Source organism: Balaenoptera physalus (genome assembly GCF_965194825.1).
Source record: "Balaenoptera physalus genome assembly, chromosome: 3".
In the NCBI taxonomy this organism is placed as follows: Eukaryota; Metazoa; Chordata; class Mammalia; order Artiodactyla; family Balaenopteridae; genus Balaenoptera; species Balaenoptera physalus.
In genome coordinates this window covers 3,356,834-3,375,876 of record NC_138890.1, presented here as the reverse complement: position 1 = coordinate 3,375,876, position 19,043 = coordinate 3,356,834, and the positions used below count along the sequence as shown (strand labels likewise).

Genomic DNA, 19,043 nt, shown 5'->3' with positions numbered 1-19,043 from the left:
GACAGCCTTCTACACAACAAAGAATTATCTGGCCCCGCTTGAGAGAAGCGCCAACGTTTCTGTAGCAAGAAACCCTACTTTGAAACGGGTTCTTGATTTCCAAGGCTTGTAAGAGCGTCATTTCTGAATTGAGAAATAGAAGCCAGGTGGATGTGTGAGAGAGAGCTGGGAATAGAGAAGCTGGGTTTCTCGAAGGTGAGGCTGTGATGTTAATGAAAAGTTTCTACCTCCTTGGTGACCCTGGTAACAAATCAGGTCCCGGTGTCTGGCAGTATACTGGCAAATTCCACGCCAGTTCATCTCTGGTGAAAACTTTCAGGTCTCAAATAAAATCGGTTTGAGCTTGAGTGGGAAGTTTGTGAGTTTTTACTTCTTAATAGGAACTGGTCACCTGAGCTGAGGAAAGTTGAATGTATGGAGTGAAGCAGCCAAAGAAACGGGCGTCTGTCTCGGGCCCGTGGTTTTGGTCCCCTCTGGCCTCGCTGTGTAATGCCACTCAATAGCCCTCTGGTACTCGTGCACACCTAGAATCCGGGGAGATGCTTTTATGAGTCTTTCTGGGGAACTGAGGTGGGTAAAGGAACCCAGTAGCGAGATCTAGGCTCAAAAGTTCACTTGTCATTGCGGTGTGTTTGGGTGACATTAATTTCCAGGCCTAACCTTCTAACTGGTTTCCTGATAATTCTTGTGGCTGGGCTGTGTGGAGATTTGAGAGTGTAACTAGGGATAGAGCTGGCAGCTGCCTGGAATGCTGGCCTGATTTTTTTTTTTTTTTTTTTTTGCCTGAAAGGAGGGAGAGAATTTAAACTGAAAGATTGGTTCCGTCCGAGCTAGGAGGGAGATTCATGACCGTCATATCCCGTAGCTTTGACGTTTGTTGGATACTCGCTAGGCTCCGGGTTTGTGTCTAGGAGGAAAGATCGAGCTTCCTGGGAAAGGCATGGGGTGGGGGTATGACGGGGGGCCCAGGACCCCAACGTGTTGGAGTAAGCAGTAGCTGGGGGAATGTCTGACGTCCCCAGACACTGCCTGCTCTGACTTTTTTTTTTTTTTTTTTTTTTTTGGCTGCATCAGGTCTTAGTTGCGGCACACGGGGTCTTCGTTGAGGCGTGCAGGATCTTTCACTGTGGCACGGGCTCCTCTCTAGTTGTGGCATGCAGGTTTTCTCTCTCTAGTTGTGGCATGTGGGCTCTGTAGTTGTGGCACGTGGGCTCAGTAGTTCTGGCGCATAGGCTTGGTTGTCCCGCGGCATGTCTTAGTTCCCCGACCAGGGATCGAACCCGCGTCCCCTGCATTGGAAGGCGGATTCTTTACCACTAGACCACCAGGGAAGTCTCTCTGACCTATTTTTTAAACTTCATTTTATGGAATCATGCTTTTGATTTCCCAGCAAAGTTCTTGGCCTGCTAAGTAGTGGACATGGAGTGATCTTAGGATACAAAAATCTGGAATTTGTAACCCCTTAGTCTCAGCACGAATCAAAGTGTGGAACCTGTGAGCCGGGAGCGACAGGTGTCAGGCGAGGTCTGGGGGTGGGGGTGGTCCCTGGCCCAGACCCTTGAGCTGAGCAGCTGCAGGCTAACCTCTGGAGGACCTTCTGCCTCAGGACAGCAGACCTGGGAAGGGCCTTTGGCCATTGCCATGTCCACGTGCGATGGGAACTGGGTTAAGTCCACTCTTACAGGAAGCCACTCTGCTGACTCATTCTGTAGGAAGACCCTTGACCTAGCAGTGTCCCTGCAGGACCCTGGACGGAGATGATCCTGTCCTGCTGCATCAGTATTCCGTCCCCAGCTTGCTGGGTGGAGTAACCAGCCCTGTGTTTTAGGCTGCGCTGTGGAGCTACAGAAGAGATTTGAGACTGCCCTTCCCAAAAGGAGCCAAGGGGCCTCTTTAAACTCCACCACTTCCCAGGCCCGTCTGTAAAACCAGGTTAACCCGACCTCCTGGGCAGGACCCGCTGTTCGCAATCAGGGAGGCGCCCTGTAACCAAGCAGCATCCTGCATACTCTTGTTATTAACATACCAGGACCAAGGGGTCATCATATTCTGTTTCTGCTGCCCATGACTGCGGTACATCAGACCTAAAGTTCACCTCTGACTCAGAGTCCTGTGTGTAGTAAAGAGCAGTTTATCAAAGAGGGCCCGTGGGAGCTAATCGCCCTGCTTATCTGGGTATGTTTTGAGGCAAAGCTGTAGGATACTTAATTTTATTCCGTGTGCCACTTAATAACAGCCTGTGAGGTTGGGGGTTCCACAGTGTCTGTCTGTTTGTTTTCAGAAATTGGAGGCTGTCACAGTTTTGCGACCCCAGAACTGTCACTGACTTAGCAAGTGAACTAAGGAAATGGTGCTATTTACCCACCCACCACCCACCACCCATCCACCCAGCCTCCCTCCGGAGCCAACATCCAAGCAAGCACTTAGTGCCTTTGGGGGCCTGAGCTCTCCGCCCGCCCGTCAGGTGTCCATCTGCGCATCTCTTTGCTTCTTTCCTCAGAGGACAAACTGACAGTCTTTGACCGGGCCCCTCAGGCCTGCCATTTGCCTCTGGTGTGCGTGTCCCGTGGCCTTTGACCCTGGGGTGTGGGCCACAGTTAGTTCTGCCCTGGTCTCTGTCTCAGCCCTCTCCTCTTTGTTGCCAGTATTTTGAAACGGATCCAATCTGGGGAAAGTTAGTTTTTAATTTGGGGCGTGCAGCCAACTTCCTCCATAGGATTTCAGAGGCATCTGCACATTTTGACACTGCAGGGCTGCCGTTGGCCGTGGAGTGGCAGAGGAAAGTCAGATTGTCTTCTATTTCTGGTTTTCGAGGTCACGGCGGGGGGTGGGGTGAGGTTTCCGAGGTTTAAGGAGGGTTTGATGCTGGAGCCTTCCAGCCACTGGAGGGGTGAGCAGGCCCGTTGAGGCATCTTTACCCCCTGTGCTCAAACCCTCCTGGCTTTTAAGTGCCCGGGGAAGTGTCGGGCGATTTTTTCTGGTTCTTTTTTAAAGCTGTCCCTGGAAAGCTGAGGAAGGATATATCAGACTGTGGAGCAGCCGGTTCCTCTCTCCTCCCCTCCTCTCTGCAACCCCCTCCTTCCTCCTCCTCTTGTCCTTCTTTCTCTTCTCCTCCCCCCCCCACCCAAACTTTTTCTCTCCCCGCCCCCTCCCCAGGGCTGGATTTGCATCCACTTCTCTCGAGCACTGCAGTTTGGGTCCGATTCTGCTCATTTCCTGTTAAGCAGTAACCAGGGCTCCACAAACTCAGGCTCCCAGAGGATGGCCTCGTCTTCCTTTTCCACTCAGCTCCTAGAAAAACCTGCTGACTGGGCCCGAGAGGGGGGTCACGCGGAGACTCCCAACCACAGCAGGAAAACAGACGTGCGATTTCCTCTGAAGGACCTGACTCAGCATCAGCCGTGGCCGCCCTGGGAAGAGCTGCTGCCTGGATGCTCAGATTTCCACACCTGGGCATTAAACCCCTCCAGCGGTACCACGCCTGCCCGGGCTGTCACGGCCCAGTGACGTGAGCTGCCCCCCACCCCGCCCTCCAGGAGGGGGTGGGCCGTGAGGAGGACAGTGGGTCGCTGTCCCAGGAACTCAGTAAAGGTCAGCTGGACGGAGTTTGCCCCGCATCGTAGGTCATGAGAGCGCAAAAGTGGGGCAGCCGTGTGGGTGCAACTAGAGAAGTCAGGGCTGGGGTCTGCTGAGGGGAGCGTCCCCCACCGACCTGGGGTGCAGTTCCAGCTCCAACCTGGCATTCAGGACCTTCCGGAGCCCCCGCCCCCGCCCCGGTCCCGGCTTTCAATCCCACCCTCCCCCTCGCAGCCAGCACGCTCCAGTCCAACAGGTCTGCTCGGGCTCATACCTTCCCTCCTCCTTCCCCACCCCAGCCCGGGTCTCCCTGTCCACTTCCTGTTTGTCCTCAGAGCCCTGCATGTATCTTCCTGTATCCTTGCCATCTCCTGGGTTCCCCCCCCCCAAAATATTTCTCCACCCTCCCTGGTGGTCTCCTGCCCACGTGCCACACACCCAGCACATCCTCACACCCAGTGCGCTTTTCTTCTCATTGGGTGTGAGCTCCTGAGGGAGCAGGCTGCCTGGCGGCTGGTGACAGGCCCAGGTCCCCACGGGTTGTGGCTTGCTGGCCACGTCGTCAGAAATGGTGGACTCCTTCTCAGAGCAGGAATGGGGCTGTCCGGTGCCAGTGACGGTGCCCATGCGAAGCCAGGTGGCTGGCAGGGCCGTGGAGGCCTCGGTCAGGAACAGGTCCGACTGGTTTAAAGAATAAGAAATCAAAGCTCAGAGGTTGTTCCCTTTGGCTTAGGATCTGTCTTGAGGGCTCCAGGCCGAGGGACCGGTGCATGACTGGCCCAGAGGGGCCCGACCTGTGTCACGGGCAGTCTCTGTCATTTCAACCCCACAGCCAGGCCTGAACTTAATTGGAGGTGCCCAGCCTGCTGGGAAAAGGAGTTCCCTGGCTCCACTTTCCCCAGGCCCCACCACTCTGGCCTCAGAAGCCTGCTCTCTGCCCCTGGACTTCTGACCTCTTAGACATGACCGGCGTTAGCCCAGGTCCTGTGTGCAGCCCCTCCCTGGCTTCCACACCTGGCCGCCCTTCTGCCTCTTCTCCTGTGTCCTGAGTCAGCTGGCCAGCTCTCTCACCCCCTCCTCCGCTTTGCCCCGTTGGTTCCCCCTGTGGACTTGCCACCCTGCCTCTGGGCCCTCTCCCTCCAGGACCTGAGGGACCTCCCTGGCACCCACCACCGCTCGTGCACATGTCCTCCAGATCTTCGTCCCCAGTCATGGCACTCCCAACCACCCTCTAGATGGTGGTCCCTGTCCGTCTGGCTGGTACTGGAAATGCAACAAGCTCGTAGGCTCAGTGCACCTGAGGCCAGCCTCCTCACCTGCGGGCCCTAACCTTCCCTGTCCTTGCCCTGAGGCCCAGGGAGCCCCGCCACCTTCCCCGAGGTGCTGTGTCCATCACACCAGCTCCTGGGCCTGCAGTAAATACCTGGAACCAACCACCTAGCCTGTGGCTTGAATCAATTAGTTAACTTGACTTTCAAATAGACTCACTTTTTAAATTTATTTTAAAAGGGATCTTGATGTTGTTTCTTCCTCTAAATCATAGTAACTCGATCACCAGAAACAAAGCAATGTAATTGATTCCTCCTGGATTCCTTACCTCGGAGGCTGGGGTCTGGTCCCTCTTATTAAAAAGTTGCTGAAACAGTAAGTGCCCACCAGGACTTCCCTGGCGGTCCAGTGGTTAGGACTCTGCACTTTCACTGCAGGGGGGCATGGGTTCGATCCCTGCTCGGGGAACTAAGATCCCACATGCCACGTGGCACGGCCAAAAAATAAAAATAAAAAGCCAAAAAAATATTAAAAAGAAAAAACGTGCCCACCAGAAAGTTTTTCCTTGCCAGAACGAGGGGTACTGAAAGAGCGTCGCGGTGGGAATAACCTTCTCACTTGTCCCTCTGTTACCTCTTCTCTTGGCACCCCTTTCCCTGCCCCTCATCGTCTTCCCGTGGAGCCAGGAAATCCTGCAGACTTGAATTAAGGCTCAGAAGAGAGAGCTCTGGGGTGAGGGTGCATTTCCCAAGTGTCTGGGGAGAGGCCCGACAGTAAGTGGCACCGTTCAGTCTGTGTGTTTAGTCCCCCGACACCACCTTGGCCGATAATTCAGATGTCTTTGGCCAGCACACCTCAATCCAGTCCCACTTTGTCTAAAGCGGAGCAGCTGACTGATGGTTTTTCCTCTGTCATTTTGGGTCTCGGCCCCAGGAGTGAGCGGAGACTTAGGACGCCCCTCGGGAAGGAAACTGGGAACTTTCTCACTCCCAAGGCCCCCTCCTCGTCTCCTGCTAGCTGCCTCCCCAGGATGAGGCCCCTCGGCTGCCTCTGGGCAGGCACGCAGGCAGGCACGCAGGTGTCCATCAGCTTGATGGCCTCAGGTTGTCAGAGCCGTGATTGTCTGAGTGATTGTCTGAAGTCAGGCGAGCAGCCCTGGCCCTTCAGGGTCAGCCTTTGTCCAGAAGAGGGCAGCGAGGGCACGGGGACAAGGGCGGGATTTCTCCGTCCCCTAACCCTAACCTCCTGGCCTAGGGTTGTCCTTTATCTCCTCTCCCTGGAGTGTTTCCTCCAAGGTTGAGAATCCTTGCTGTCCCGCCAAGTCAGCATTTCACCCTTGAGGAGGCTTGGAGCTGCTGCAGCTCCCCACTGATTGCCCCGATACAGTTGTGTGTGCTGCCCTCAGAGTTGGCTCTGAGGTTCGTCTTTTGCCCCCAGCCTTGATACGTTTACTTCACGGCTGAGAAGCCTTAGGTGTTTCTCCCGGGCTCTCTGGGAAGTTCCGCATCACCATTCCTTTCCCACCAGTGGACTCAAGGGTAGCTGAGCGCTCTCTCCGCTTTGCTTCAGAGCACCCCATGCCCTTGGCCTCAGCCCAGGGTGGGCAGGAGGCACCAGTCGGCCAAGTCCCTCTGCCGCCTCCAGACTGCCAGGTTTGGGAGGCTTCTGTGGGAAGTTGTGCAGACGGGGGCTCACTGGGGACCCGGGAGTCCGGGTGTGCTGGTTCCGGGGAGTGGGGAGGAGGACCTTTTGCCCGGTCTCAGTCCAGGCATCCGCTCAGCTCTCAGCAGAGCCTGGAGGAGAGTCCACCGCCGTCCAGGGGAGTTTGCACTCAGCTAGTTCCCCGCACCAGGCAGTGCCAGTGCGTCGTAAAGGGCACGTCCCTTTTCAGGCACTTGAGTTTGTGTTAAAATGTCTCAGCTGTAGAGAGAGAGGTGAAGAATGGCCAGCCGATAGCCAGGCGCCCACAGGAGCTTGAGTAAACACGAGCGGCACAGTTAGAGTCGAGGGCCCCTCCCTGATACATCACTGCGCACGAATCTACCGCTAAAAAGTCTGCAGCTTTGTTTTGCAAGTTTACACCTCCTGAAAATGGTGTCACACGGCAGCTTTTTTGGCCTGCTCTTTTCGCTCAGCACTGCTGGGGCGCTTCGTCCACACTGAGCGTGTGGCTCGAGTTTTTTGCTTCCACAGCTCCCTGCTGTCCTTTGTGTGCCGACAGCAACTTGTCCTCCCTCCGCTGGCAGTGGGCATTTAGGACGTTGCCGCGTTTTTGCTCTCGGCGTCGCAGTGAGCAGTCACATGGAGGTCCCCGCAGGCAAGGTCCAAGTGCTTCTCTAGACTCCTGCCCATTTAATGTGACCGTGTAAGGTTTTCAGCAGGACCAGCCTGGAGAACACCACCACCTCTTCTGTTCGCATGACCCGAAGTCTTGATCAAAGCTGCTGGGGGTCCTGCGTCGGGGGCCTTGTCAGGGGTGACCTATCTGCTAGGCTCCATGGTACCGCCTGAGCCAGGAAGCTGGGTGCGTGGGGCAGGGGCTCCCCAGGCACAGGGTCGGCTTGGTGGGGGCACAAGCCAGGGGGAGACCCAGGGAGGCCCACCTGATGAAATTGGGCCCACCTGGTCATCCAGGGCGAGCGCTTCCACCTCCTGGTCCGTGCCTCTGTTTAAAGAAACCTTATTTAATATACGTTACTGATTCATTAGCATTGGATGCGCAGCCAGCAGCACCTGAACTCACCATCGGTCCATCCTCATTGTTGGCAGGTTTGTGTTTGCAGTTTCACCCTACTTGACGAAATGTGTTTGTAACCGCCCCCAATCAGTACTTGGGGCACTTCCGCAGGTATTTGTGAACATGCCCAGAGTGACAAAAATCTTTGAGTCTCCCAACACGCTCATTCCCACTGAGGCAGAACAAGACTGTAAACCAACATCCTTTCCACGGCTTGTTTAGTGACGCGTGTTTGTACCTATGTGCTTCTTGCGGGTGTTTTCGCTCTTGGTCCCAAGCGTGGAACTGAAGTGCTGGCTAGTGTCCCAGGCACAGGAAGGCTGTGACGTGCTCACAGAGCACGTGTGAGATGAGCTCCACTCAGGCGAGATCAGGTGCTGCTGGCCGTGCGTCCAGTGCTAATGGATCAGCAGTGTATATTAAATCGGTTTTCTTTCTTTTTTTAAAAAAAATTTATTTATTTATTTATTTGGCTGCACCAGGTCTTAACTTGCGGCACGCGGGATCTTCAGTTGCGGCTTGTGGGCTCTTAGTTGTGGCATGCATGTGGAATCTAGTTCCCTGACCAGAGATCGAACCCAGGCCCCCTGCATTGGGAGCTCGGAGTCTTAACCACTGTGCCACCAGGGAAGTCCCTAAATAAGGTTTCTTTAAACTGAAACATACGTAACATGAAGTTACAGGTGATGAGTTGTGACCAGAGGCTCACAGGAGCCTAACCCCTGCGTGTCCCCAGAGCAGTGGCTCAGTATTTACTAGTTTGGCGTCTGGGCGACTTTATAGCACAGAACCACCGTGAGTAACGAGAGCTGACTATTCCCGTGGCAGGCAGAACACCACCCCACTACCCTCCACCAAGGTGTCCCCGCCATTATCCGGAACCTGTGAATGTGTGACCTCACTTGGCAGAAGGGACTTTGCTGGTGGGATTAAGGGCATGGACCCGGAGGTGGAACCAATGACCAGGTGGGCCCAATTTCATCATAACGGCCCTTAAAAGTGGAACCTTTCCCTGCCTGGTCGGAGGGAGACAGGACCGTGGAGGAGAGAACCAGAAGGCAGGCGGCACAATAGACCCACCTCGCTGGCTGTGAAGACGGAGGACGGGGCCACAAGCCAAGAAGCGCGGCAGCCTCTAGGAGCCGAAAAGGCGGGAAAGCTCTAGAGCTCCCAGAAAGGGACGCAGCCCTGCCAATACCTTGGTCCTCGCTGGGGAGAGCCATGTCGGACTTCTGACCTCCTTCAGATTTTTGTGCGGCTTAGGAAACGTGTTTTGAGTCACTGAGTTTGTGGTAATTTGTTACAGCAGCCGTAGGAAACTCTTAGAGGTCCCCGCTGTCTTAAAGCTTTGTCTGGATAAAGGTTTTCAGCTCAACATTGAAGAGTATGTGTGTGTGCGCACGTGCATGTACACACGAGCACGTGTGTTTCATCCTCCCTTAGCTCTCACCTCCAACTTAACGGCTGAGGTCAAAGAGGAAATAGGAGCGATTCGCTTTGCCAAGCTGATGGACGGGTGGTGTGCGAAGAGCGGGCCTCCCACCGAGCCATCTTCGTTTCAGTGCTGCATGGAAGTCGTCCCCTGGTTCGTGGAATCCCACCTTGGTGACTTACCAGCTAGTGGACTGATAGGGAATCCTCCATCGTCAACTTGAAAACCAGCTCTGTGTTCAGGTTTTACACAAAGAATGCTGTGGCCCGTCTAAACCTCCGGGAAATGCCACAGTGGGATTTCGACCTGCATCACTTCCCATCCACTGTAGAAAGAGGTCAGCAGTTCTCGAGCCTGATGGCGTGCCTTTCTTCCCGTCACGGACACTAGAGGCTCGTGCCAGGCAGCCTTCACTAACCACTCCCACACCTTCAAAGGGGACGCTTCAGAATCACATCCTGGGAGTTGGTTTCCAAGCCGGCCCTTAGCGCCTCTGTCCTCTGCATTGGTGCAGACCCTGCGTCCTCCGTCTCTGCCTTTCCTCACGTCATGTCCTTTTCTCCTTCTTGCCCCCAAGTTCAACCCATCCTTCAAAGCTAAGTCCAGGGACATCTTGTAACTCCTACCTGGTTCCCTCCCCACAAGGAGGAAGGGGCTCCTTATCTTAGGTCCTTAAGGTAGTGCCGTTTTTGTGTGAGCTCGTAGTAGCCATCTCTTTTTCCCTCTACTATACCTGGCACATATAAATATCTGTTGAATGAATAAGGGCAACCTTCTCAAGTGGGGAGTTGGCCTGCTGACTTTGACCCCAGACGTTCAGCCCCATCCTGCTCTGATGGAGCAGGTAAGCTCAGGGCAGGAGAGTGTCCCAGACATGCACAGTGGCTTAGCGATTGAAATAGGGCAGATACGGTGACACAGGGTCCTATGACACATGCCCTGTACGGAGAAACCAGGGATGACTCACAAGGAGGTGACCTGGACCCTGGCTTTGAATGTGGACACGGGAAGGAGAAGGGAGAGGAGGATGCAGATTGTCCCCAGCAGGCAGCAGAGCGAAGCCCCCAGTGCTGGGGCCTCTGGGTCACTGGCCTGCCCTACTGTGTTCTTGTTCCTCGTCCAGGAGTCCAGACACCGCCTGTCTGTGGGCTCAGTCCTTCCAGGGGAGCAGAGGCTGGCCTGGGTGCGGGGGGGATGCCCTGGCTACTAGACCATCGTCATCAGGTGGAGAGAGATTTGAATATGCTTACGGCTCCTAACTCAGCAAGTGGCAGCACCAGACACACGTCACACGGTGACAGCGGAGAAGCAAGGACGAGGGCAGGGCTGCTTTACTCCTGCAAAAATCAACGTAAAAAGGCACTGCTGAGGGACTTCCCTGGTGGTCCAGTGGTTGAGAATCTGCCTTCCACTGCAGGGGACGCGGGTTCCATCCTTGGCCAGGGAACTAAGATCCCACAGGCCGCAGGGCAACTAAACCTGCGTGCCACAACTAGAGAAGCCCGCGTGCCACAACTAGAGAAAAGCCCCGCAATGAAGAGCCTGTGCACACAACGGAGACCCAGCGCAGTCAAAATATTAAAAAAAAAAAAAAAAAAGATTAAAGAAAAGAGGCATTGCTGAGAAGTGCCTTGAGTCCGCATCACCCAGCCATCTAGGCAAATGCGGCAAGACCACCGATTTAGGGGGTAGGGTCTCCCACGCCCAGAGCATAAGTGTAGCATCTTGGGGGTGCATACTGGCACCATCCTGAAGGACAGGCAGACTTGATACACCAAGGTAGAGAGGGTGGGACATCCCAGGGGCACAAGCGTGTTAGCCAGGATCAGGGCAGAAAGCCACTCGGGGTACTGAGGGTCGGCCAGCAGGCCGCATCGGTTGGCTGGGCAGAAGCAGGAGGAGGGGTGTGCCCCAGAGGCTGGCAGTAGCCTGGGCCAGGGCTTGGCAGGGGTTTCCTGCCCATCTTCCTTCAAATCCTGTTGCTCTGCTTCCAAGCAGAGCTTCAGAATCGTGTATCACGGCCATCCGTCAGCAAGTACACTTAGTGCCGTGAGCCCTCTGGAGTCTGGGCTATGATCTCTAGGAGCTTTTGGTGCAAAGGAAGAGGTAGCACATCGGCCTGCTAGCGACACGGTTTACACAGTTTTTACACGTGTCCCTCTGTGTGCGGAACCACAGATCTCTCACAGAGGACCTTCGCTCCACAGACACTGGCGTTCTCATGCCCCCGTCATCCAAGCTACTCGGCACATCCTGCCTCTGAACCTGGCCTGCACGGGGACCCCGCCTCGAGCTCCCTGCACGCTGCCCTCCTGGCCTCATTCTTTCCTTGGGACACGCATCATGCGGGGACTGGCAGGCTCGTCTTTGTAGAGCAGTTTGTGGTGCTTGAAGCACGTTCACACCCGGGTCATCACGGGTCGTCATCAGCACCCCGTTTTACATTGAGGAAACTGAGGCTCACAGGGGTCCACATTCTTGTTAAGTGACAGTGCAGTGACAGAGCCGGATCCAGTCCCCGTGCTGTGGTCCACACCCCCACTGCTCCCCGGCGTCCCCAGCCCTGCCTCGGGACCTCTTGGGCACACCCTTGTTTTGGCCTGTTACTGACACACCTGAGTCGCGGTGTTCTCCCCTGGGCTCCTAAGGGCGAGGTCTGTGTTATCTCAGCAAATACTGATTGCCCATCACCTACTGGGCGTCAGGCCCCCTGCTGCTCTCCTAGCCCCATCACAGCAGCTGGCAGCCAACGGGAAGTCAGTGTTTGGGGACAGGGTGCGTTTGGGTGGGGAGGCGAGGCTCTCCCGGGTGCTGTTGCTGGAATGAAAGTGAGCTGTGGCGGAGGAGATGGCCCCTGAGAACTGCTCTCCTCTGTCTGTGATCCAGGGCGGGGTCCCTGGGAACCCCTCAGTCGGGTGCGCACCCACCACTGGGGCAGTTACAGGCAGTAACGTCAGGGAGCGTGTGCGCCAGGCCTGATGTGCGTCCTGAGAAGGAGAAGGCCCACCCCCTCTGCCACTGCAGGGTGGATGGCAGCCGGGGACAGGAGCGGCAGCTCTGGTGCCCACCTGGCCCCAGCAGGCCCCTGTTGATCTCCTCATCTGTGTGCTGAGATTCCTTCTAGCTCCGCATTGCCAGGACTGACTCTGCAGGTTAGAAGGGCAGGTGCCCCTGGACAAACAGGGTGGGGGACAGCAGGAGGAGCGGCCGTGCAGGGTGACAGGGCGCCGGCATCTAATACGTGGCCGAGAGTCGCAGTGCCCGTCACTAACCCTCAGAGGGGCTGGTCCGCTGTGCTGAGAGCTGCTGATGGCGTCACCTCCCCTGGCTTGCCGTGTGCTGTCCTGGGATCATGACCCGCCCGGGTACTTCTGGTAGCCACGCCTGAAGAAACTGGTCTCCGTGGCCCTGAGTCACCAGGTGTCGCCGCCCTGGGGTGACAGGCGAGCTGTGGAGCCAGGTGAGGGTATGTTCCTCAGCGCCCACTCAGAGCTTCTTCCTGGAGCTCTCTCGGAGGAGCGCCCAGGCCGAGCTCTGCCCTACCCGAGAGGTCGCCCTCGATGATCCTCGGAGAACCTAGGTGTGCGGCCCCCACGGCTCCAGCCCAGCCCATCTGGGGGCCATTTCCCTCTGGCCTTCAGAGCCTGTTTGCCTGTCAGCCTTCCCTTCACGTGTCCTGTCCTCCCAAACTGCAGGCACGTGCCTTTCACAGGGGGATTCCTCCTCTGGCTGCGGGGTCCTCTGGGTGCAGGCCAGCCTGGGCCCAGCTTGCTCAGATTTTTTTCCTTTGCAAACTTTCCCTTTACTCTCTGGTGAGGGGGTCAGCTGTGGGCCGACCTTGGTTGGAGAGTGGGGAATTAGACTGGCAGCCCCCAGGCAGAGTGCCGCCTAACTTGAACTTCCCATAAGCAACGCAAAGGAAAGTTGGGGGTTCAGGGGTAGGGGGTGCTGTCATCTGGCCGGCTCCCGGGTCCGCAGCCCTCCCAGTGCTTAGCCACCGTGGAATGGCGCCATGAGATCAGACCCCTGTGAGGTCGTTCCTTCCTCCCGTGGGGCGCTAAGTATCAACTAAGCACTTCCTAGTCTCAGACACCGTTCCGAGTGCAGGTACAGCAGTGTGGGGTTGCTCACTTGGAGTTCACAGGGCAGTGGGAGGAGGGCTGTAAACAAACAAGGGAGGCTTGAGAGAAGGATGAGTGACGGGTGGGTCAGGGACAGCCCCACTGGGGAGGGGGGAACCTGGTGGACAGGACCCAGCCATGGGAAAGTCTGGGGCAGAAGGGACAGCAGGGCAGAGGCTCTGATGTGGGGTGAGGTGGGTGCCTTTGGGGAACAGAGCCTGGTCCAAGGTGAGGTCCAGAGGGGGCGGGGGGTTCTGGCCTCGAGAGAGGAGGTGCCAGTAGTGTGCTGGGAGAGGTGGCCAGTGGCCAGGTCACTCCCACCTGGGTAAGGAGGCGGGCGATGGAGAATCAGGAGGGCTTCCTCGAAGAGGTGGCTTCACGTTAGTTAAGTGTCTCAGAATGGAAGTGGTCGTAGAGATGGGGGGACAGCATCTGTGTTCCAGGAGGCTGGGGCTCTGGGCTTTGAGATCGTTCTGTCGCCTTAGCTTGTCGCTGTTGGGGTACTCGTGGCCCTCCGTGAGACTCGTGACCTGGTGCCTACAGCCTCTTACGTAGTAGGCTGCGGTGATGGTGTTGGATGCAGGGTCTGTTCCGGTGCTTTCCGGAGGCCGAGCAGCTGTGCGCCTCACAGGGTTTCCAAGCCCCATTTCCTGTCTCTTCCTGAAGGGCTGCTCTTGCGTCAGCTCTGCCATTGACAAAAGGTGAGTTTGCAAAACACCTCATTTACTCGCCTGTGGGGACAGAAGTTTGCTGTGCTGCCCTGAGCGGGGATCTGTGGGCGGTAGCTCCCCAACAGCGCACCCCAGCACAGCACGCGGTCAGCGGTGCGGAGCGGGCGCGGCAGGACTCGGGAATTTATTACCTCATTTGTTTGTGGGTTGGCTGTTTCTTTTTATGAGTTTTCATCTGAAATTGATTTTCCCGGTTGTGTGACATGCAGCCCTCCTGCCTCGTCCCCGAGATGAGAAATTAAAATGCATGAGGCCGGTTTATACCCAGGCTTTTCAGCTCTGGCAAGAGTTCCAGATGAGGTCTGTTCCTAAGAGATGAGCCTCAAGCAATTGCTGGCCTCTCGGTTGTTGGGTAAAAACCCTTGGGCGCCGGCTGGGATCAGGCCCACCTTAGAGCCCCTGTTCAGCGGGCCTTGTTCCCTCCCTGTGTCCCAGAGGAGGCAAAGTCCTGAGCCCACACCCCAGTCTGCCACCCAGCTTCCTCAGCCAGGCCCTGTGGCTTTGGCCCTCGCCGCCCCCGATAACATTTGGGGCAGGGCCCGTCTGATTCTCCCCCACGTGAGCTGCATCGTGTCCCGCGCAGGGGTCTGTGTGTGACTGGTGTCCTCCTCCCCGAGCAGCTCCCGGTCTGGGGTGCCACTGGTGTTCGTAGAAAGCTCTGTGCTATTCCAGGGGCTGTGGCCTCATGCCACCCTGGAGTGGTGGGTATCGTGTGAGAGCCTGGAGTTCCAGAAGGCTCAGGGCAGAGCCAGCCCTCCAACGCACGCCTTCCGCCTCGAGGCTCGTGCACTCAGTGCGGCATAGGGCGTCATCCTGGGTGGTCGTCCACCACTGTCACTGTCCAGGAACAGCTGTGGTCCTCCTCACCGCCTGCTCCCAGGGGCTGCGATGTGGCCTCACACTTGCTGGGACGCTTCCCCAGCCAAGCGGGAGGGGCGGATCCTGAGCGCTGGCCCTCGTCTCCCCAGCACCCTGACTGCCCTGGCCAGTCTTTGAAAATGAGGAAGCAAACCAGGGAGATGCAGGGCAGCCTCCAGAGCAAGGTGGTTTAAGACTTTGGGGACCCAGTTACCCCTCCTGTCTGGCTTGGTCTCACACACTACACTACACTACACTACACTACACTACATTACACTACACTACACTACACTGCCTGGCCCTGGGAAAGGCGGGTCACCTCCTGGGGTGTTAGTTGCTCCATTTATAAGGTGGAGATAACTGCCCAGAGGCTGCAGCTGGGCCAGATGGGTGCTGGAGGTCCCCGATGGCTTTATCTCTTCCTTTTGGGGCTCTATGCCTTCCTCAAGTTTGACAGAAGGGCTGGCAAGGCCGCGGGTCCAAGGAACAATGCAGTCTCTGCTACGTTTCATAGAAACATTAAAAGATGCACGTTCTGTGGCCCCTTCTCCCCTCCAGCAGTCCTGCCTCCCCCCACAAGCCAGAAGTGCTTCAATTTGAAGCCTGCTTTCCACACCTGTCCCAGCACCCAGCAGGGCCCACTTCCTCCCCCAGACTCTACCAGATGACCTGGGGAACTGGTTAACCATGAATGGAAGCAGGGAACACTTCTTGTTAAGTGCTTCTGCTTTCTTGTGGAGGAACTCAGTGTCTTCATGGGAATCCCAGGACCAACCATCGTTAGAGTCAAGCCCTGGCTAACGCTCTGGGCTGGGGGGTTGGTCCCCAGAGGAAGTGCCCGCCCCTCCACAGTGCACCGGGAAGGCACTCGGGCCTGTGGCTTCTGGCCAGACAGGCTGCGAGGGGGAACACTGGCCAGCCTGGGCCCCTGTGGCCGACACTCAGCTGAGCTCCACGTGGAGGTCGGGCCAGGCAGGGAGTGAGTTCCTTGTCACCCCATCTCCAAGGACTGCTGGGTCACCTCGGGGTGAGGGAGGCATTTTCCTCAAACAGAGGGCCGAGGCAACAGGAAAGGCACCGCACAGCCACCCGTGTCTGCCCAGCCCCTCAGTCCTCCTCCAGCTTCGGGTACTTCTGAGCTGCCGCTCCTCTGCGAGGCCAGGAGAGGACCCCCCAAAAGGAAGGGGCCTGGGTGCTTGGTCAGATGCACTGGGCTCGGTGATGGCAGGGAGCAAGACACACGGGGTCCCTGCGCTCGGGGACAAGCACGGGCGCGTGGGAGACTAACGCGGGGTCAGGCCAGGCCTCGGCCTCCAGCCCCTGCAGGAGGAGGGGAGCAGTCACGGGATCGCAGGAGCCTGGAGAGGGCGCAGACCCTGACACACAGAGGGTTCTGGACCCAGCCCTCGGGGGCTGCCGTGGGCAGGAGGCCCAGCAAGGCCGAGGAGGGGAGAGCAGCCAGGAGGGGTCCTGGGGAGAGGTGAGGAGAGTCTGAGCCATGGCAGGGCAGGCCCGGTTTACACACAGGGGCCCTCGTGACGGATCTGGGGTTCTTAAAGCCAGTATGAGGCCCCATCGGGAAAGCAGTGTCACAGCAGTGGGAGGTCTGGCGACTTGGTCGTCAGCCTGGGGCTGGAGGGGCAGCTCTCTGGGTGTCTACCCTGGGTGAGCCTCTGGCTGCTGGTACTGGGACCCGCGAAGCCTGCAGAAGCAGAGGTCGGGGCTTTGAGACGAGGCTGAGGCTACACCCCGATCCATCTCGGGAGCTCCGTCCCCCAGCTCGTCACTGCCTTGACAGTCACTGAGCGACTGTCCCCATGTGCCATTGCTGCCTTCCCTAGTCCATTCTTTCCGACGACCGGTTCCTGCTTTGCTCCCACTGCCCGTGCCGTGTCCAGACCAGACTCTCGGATTAAGCCAGACGTGACTTTGAGGGGATTTTTCTCACGTAACGGTTTCCCCCCTCGTCTTAGCAGCATGTGCCACGCAGGGGAGCAGCCACTGGGACTCATATGGCGTTCAGCTTGCTGCCCACCGAGCCAGCCCTGGGAAGGTTTGGGCGGGGAGGTGGGAGGGGCACCACGGAGCGGGGGCAGAGAACCAGGGGGGTTCAGACTGCGAGAGGCTAGGTCAGACCAGGCCCCCCGGCCAGGCTCCTCTCCACAGAGACAGCCAAACGCTTCCCCCGCCACCACCTGGGGGACCCTGCAGCTGGCTTGTCCCTGCAGCCTCGGGGACCTGAGGGGTTCTGCTTCTGAGCCAGTATCTCAGCCGCCGGCCCCAGGCCAGAGGTGCTGTCCCTCCTGCTGAGAGAACACCTTGGGCTTCAAAGCCGCTGTCTTTGTGCTGCCAGAACTAGGTTCCAGATACACCGCGACACACTGCTGTGTGGAGGGGCGTCTGTGGGTCGGTGTCTGCCCCTTGGGGCCGGACCTGGTGGTCGTGGTGCCCGACTGGGGGTTTCCACGGGAGAAGTAACTTCAGAAGCCTTTTCCTGCTTGATCGTTTCCACTGCTCCCGTTCACAGAGCTGCTTTTTTAAAACCGCGTAGCTTTGATCCCTAGGAGGAGAGGAAGTGTGTGCCCGGAGGCATGAAGGGTACCAGCAAACCGGGGAAATTTCAGAATTCCCGGTATGCTGAAGGAAGTTCTGACTTGTCAGGACACTTCCCTCTGTGGAGCTTGACAAAGGGGGTGGTGACTTATTCTCCATCAGCTCACAGATATTTACTAAAGACCCGTGACAGATAGGCTCTCCTGCTGCCAGAGCCCTCAGGCTTCCTGCTGGCCCGCCTCCTTGGGCTGAGGAGTTGGGTATGAATAGTGTTTCTGTGGCCTCTGCTTCAGTGGCACCTCTCCCTCACCCCTTAGGGCGGTGGCCCAGCCCCATGCCTCGTGGCCTTTACTCTCAGAGCCACGTGGGATCCAAGCTGCCTGGAGTCCAAGTGCTGCCCCCGTCGGCAAGCATTTCGTACTCAAAAGGGCCCAGGCTCTGGAAATCATCCCGACACGGGGGCCACTGGAGGTTTCTGGGCAGGGACGGACAGGAGGCTTCAGCGTGGCAGAGCACCGTGCACGTTACCTCCCCAGAAGCACCCTCGGCTCGCCTTTCCAGAAAGGGCGTCAGTTAGCCAAAGAGTGCACCCTCTGGTGTGTCTGCCAGCAGCTCTGAGTCAGGGGCCCAGGGCCCAAGCAGTGAAAGGAGACTCGAGAAGGCCAGCGGCTTCGTGTGTCGGCCGGGTAGCAGGCCAGCCTGGGCTCTGCCCGTGTCGTGGGCTCTCCAAGTCATGAGACAGAAGACCATAAAGGAAACTAGAAGGGGCTGCTCTGAGGTGTTTGGCAAGCGGCTCCCAAGTGTTGGGAGGCCAGCAGGAAGGGGAGTCGCAATTGGAAGGGATGTAGAGGCGAACGAGTCTATCCCTGTGTCGCTCCCTCCGGTCCCTGTGCCGTCCTCCCCGTTCAGGAATTTCTTAGCCCTGCCCGGGAGTCATTGCAGTTGCCTCCCGGGACCTCCCACGTCTGGGCATTCTGCGCACAGGCACTCCGCCTCCTCCCCACAGCCTTGGAGGCCCCGTGCCCTCCCTTCCGGCAGGTCCTGCATTGCGGGGAGCGGTGAGGGACGGACCGACCAGTCCGACAGCTCTGGGCGCAGCTCCCAGCTTCTCCACTTTCAGCTCGAAGCCTTGCTTTTCCACCTCTCACCCCGGGGTTTCCTCATCTGTAGAATGGGTGTGCAGGCCCCTGCATTGTCATCGCAGAGGGGTGACAATCAATGGCAGGATGTATGGAAAGCGCCCACACAGTGCCTGGCACGTGGAGGACCAGGAATGGCAGCCCCTGTGCCCCCGAACCTGGGTCTCACCCAGAACACCATACGCCTGCCTGGCCAGGCTCTGCCTGCTGGAACCCTGCCCTTTGAGGTCCAGCTCGGACAGCACTGGCCCCTGCAGCTCACCCAGCCAGGAGCATGTTTGGCGTGTTTAAACCTCCCTTGCAGCTCTTATCACTGTGTCTCTGTTCTGCCTGATGTTCTTATCTCCCTCGCCAGAGGGGCGCTCCTCAAAGCCAGCACAGCCTCTGCCCTGGCGGCAGAGTAGCGGGCCTGCCCACCCCCCTTCCGTCAGTGGTTGCTAACTGGAGCCGGAAGTGCTCACACCTGACAGCCTTGGGTCACAGCGCCTCAGCCACCGGGCATTCACTGGCCCAGACCCGAGGATGGCCGGAACGGGCCCACACAGCAGGGCGGCTGGGCCTGGACCCCAAGGCTCTTTCACCCCCATCGCCTTTTCTTTTTTTTTCTCTTTTTAATTTTATTTATTT

The 19,043-nt window shown here is 57.5% G+C and overlaps 1 protein-coding gene across 5 annotated transcripts in view; it reads left to right on the top strand.

The window, feature by feature from the left end:
* SH3GL1 (SH3 domain containing GRB2 like 1, endophilin A2) overlaps positions 1-19,043 on the top strand; it is a 32,996-nt gene that overhangs the window by 3,620 nt on the left and 10,333 nt on the right. The window lies entirely within an intron of this gene.